Raw genomic sequence first — 3,803 nt, 5'->3', positions numbered from 1 at the left:
ATAATAATTATCTATATATATATACTATCTAGATTTCTTATCATATACTTTATTCTAATTTACCTTGATACATTTAGTCAATTATTGCACAATTTCACGCAACACTCAAAATTTTCATCCTCGTATATGTATCTCGTAATATATACTTAATGTTTAATAATATATCTGGAATTTAAAGATTAAGGATTTAATTGCGGCATTCAACGTATTCTGACTCTTGACCCAGAATTTTCCCAGTTTTTTTCTGACAACTGACTCCGTCATGTTGGCGTTAATTTCTCATGGTTTTCATTCTCTAAATCGTATTCGACGGAATTCCATGCTCTGCGATGTTCGCGGATAAGTCGTCGTTTCGACCCCCTATCTGCCTCTATGTTTTTCCATCCCCTCTTTCTTCTCCTGCTGATTCTTCTCCTTTTCCTCTCGCTTCCTCCGGGCATCCCGCGCTAAATAATAAATACGAGAGGGTTCTTCGGGAATACCCCGAGGGTGCCATTAGCGGGGTACAGGCCCCCGCCCTCGGACTTACCCTCTCGCACACTTCGAAATCCCCCACTCGTCCCGCCGTCTTCGGCTTCTTCCATGACTCGAAACGCGAATCTAATACACTTAGAGGCGAGACGCGCGGCGCGCTATGGAAAAAGGGCGAGGGTCTCGATCGCTTTATGGAGACAGCTACCTTTCTTTCTTCTCTATGTTCCTTTTTTTCTACTTTTTTGAACTCTTCGACGAGTGAACGTCAAATCAATGACTGGCTTGAAATTTATGAAAAGGATCGAAAGATCATCCAGCGAACCGGGGGGACAGTAAACGGGAAAAGTTAAAGGGAGAATGTTTGGGATATAATGGAGGTGCTTCTCATATTTTGCACGTAAATTGTAAATTGTCGTATTATAAAACGAGCCTTACACTTCAATCGAATTTAGTTAAAAACATTCATAATCTTCTTTGTTTACAAGACATCTATAATAAATAATTCGTATTCCTCAGCAAACAAGCTGACGTTATTTTGACGGTCAAGATGTCAAAATGATAATAAATCAGTTTGTTTGCTGAGATATAAGATATCAAAATATCAAAATTTCTTATAATTACAAACAAATGATAATGTTGTAAAAATCATATTTTTATATGACTTTTTGCTCGTATAACGATATCTTTTTGAAAGCACAATTTCGTTATCGTGCAATCAGTTAAGTTCCAAAATCTAGAATTTACTCTCGATTAAACTTGTTACCATCGATCTCACGATATCTCGATAAAGAGAAGAAGAACTGCCGAATAGAAAACTTCCAATCAGTGTGGAGATTCTTTTTTTTTTATTTTTTTCCTCGACCCAGATCAGCTTCCCGAATTCGATGCAAAGAAACATTGTGGAACTGCTCCGGAAATCTGTACAGGACTTCTAGCAGATCTAATAGAGCTCGTTGGAAAATGTCCACCGTTCGCTCTAGTCGATAAAACGGTTAATCGAGACCATTGTGCACAACAGAGGTTCTCAAATATTTCTGATTCTTTCGGATCATATCGCGATACTAAATTCCGGATTAATTAACTTCTTTGATGTCCCGATAATTCCCGATGCACAATATATGTGTATCATTGAATTCGCTCTCACAACTATAATCATAACAAACATACAAAAATGAATCTCTCAACAGAAAAAAAAACAATTACATAAATTGATTCTTCAAATATATATAACATTTTCAATTGATATTTATATTATAAAAAATTGTATTATACGACATGTATAAAATGGATTGCTTTTTTCTTTTATGAAGAATTTAATTGACTAGAAAAACATTGTTAATCGGCATTGTAAAATTGTAATTGCCTCTTTTTGTTCCAAGTATATTTATATAATTGAATGTTAAACAATTTTTAAAAATATTTTAATTTCTAAACTAATTATTTGTCCACTCGTAAGGAAACAATATTTTTTACTTTTCAGGTAAATATATTTTCTTGGCTGTTCCAAAGCAGAAATTTGTTATATCGAGAGATGCATCAAGATGCACTGGAAATGCATGGCGATGCGAGGGGTAAGTATCAATAATTGAGCACCATGGGGGTGGCTTCGCTTGGCCATTTAGCGGTCGAATGAGAGGGATCGTCCGCGGCGGATGCCTATGGTACGGGGATATCGGTGGATGTATCGCACGGCGAGGCCTGCTATCGACATGTCGACGATGCCAGACCGGAGCTGTATATTCTACGATATAGGAAACTATCCTAGCCGCGATCATGATACGCGAAAATACCATCTGTCATTCGGGGATGCGTGCCGAGTCCCTCCTCTCTCGCCCTGTTGAGGTTTTTGATTCTCTTGCCGCTCTTCAGATTTGTAGTCTTCGAATTTTTCGCATTCATCGATCGACTTCCTTGTATTGAAAAACGTAATTGAAAGTTTATATATTTCAATTATAACAGAATAATAAAGAGAAAATACAAATAAGTGAATAGAATCATATTCGATCAAAGTGGAGTTTGATATCTAGTATATTTTTGTTGATTTTTACAATTTCCGTGCAAACTGTACGCTTCGATTGTTTGTAAATTTTAAAACACAGTCCTAAACTGAAGCTGCATTGAGAACAACTTTTGATATTTATGAATAATTATATTCATTAATAATTGTCCCAAAAATATATATATGACTGTAAATTATAATAATTAAAATCATTTTTATATACTAGTAACTATAATTTATAATCACTTTTGGTGATTATAACCAACTACATATATATATATATATACATATTTATTGATGAAATATATATAGTTATTACTAATATTATAACATATTTTAATCATAATTATATATTAATTTAAATATTTTTGTTTGAAAGATTTTAATCATTTAAAATCATTCTATATGTTTTATATCCAATTAATGCAGCTTGTCGAATTTTTCATTGACTTCATTTATTAGTTAAAGTACAAACATGTATTACAAATTAGCGATCCACTTCGGTGAGACAACACGTAATAGATAATTAATTTCATTTAAAATATGCATTGGTATTTTCGTAGTCGAGCTGAGTGAGAGAAATTACGTTGACGCCACTAAGCTCCAAAAATGTTTTCTTAAATAGTGTGACCGTAAGACCCAATTAATCCGGATTCTGGAACAATGCGGGATTTGAAACAATTGGCTGCGAACGAACGAGTATCGGGACTGAGTTGCTACCCAGCAACCGTGAATAATCGTGACCCATAGTCGGATTCACTTTCCAATTAAAGGTCCCGATTTGCATTCGACTCCAATGTCGTTGATCGGAACGCGCGACCGAATGGGGGTCGACGACCGAGCAGCGCCATCGAAAGTAGCGAATAACGAGAATAGCGATAAATCGATCGAACATGTCAAACAATATGTCCTTATCATGGCTTGAATATCTCGAATATTGTGCAGTATTGCGCGTGTGGATCGCAGTTACATCTCAATTAATAAAATGCCGGTGTGACATAGATTAAATCGCTATTATTAATTCAACATTTTTTATTGTATATTTTTTAAATAATGATAAAAATATTTTGAAAACGAAAATTATTTATTGTATACATAATTATTTATCAATCTTTTTATTAATTTAAACTTTATAAAGATTTATTGAAATAATTTCAAAAAAAAGATTTTTGAAATAACCATTGATTTTTATAAAACTTCAAGGAAATTATTAAATTAATATTATAAAAATTTTTTTACGAATTAAATAACTAACTAATCAAACTAAAAAAAATAATTAAAAATCTAAATATAATTCATACATCTTGATAAAATAAATTAAATTTATTAA

Source organism: Atta colombica, unplaced genomic scaffold (genome assembly GCF_001594045.1).
Source record: "Atta colombica isolate Treedump-2 unplaced genomic scaffold, Acol1.0 scaffold32, whole genome shotgun sequence".
NCBI classification, from domain to species: domain Eukaryota; kingdom Metazoa; phylum Arthropoda; class Insecta; order Hymenoptera; family Formicidae; genus Atta; species Atta colombica.
This window is presented reverse-complemented; position numbering follows the sequence as displayed.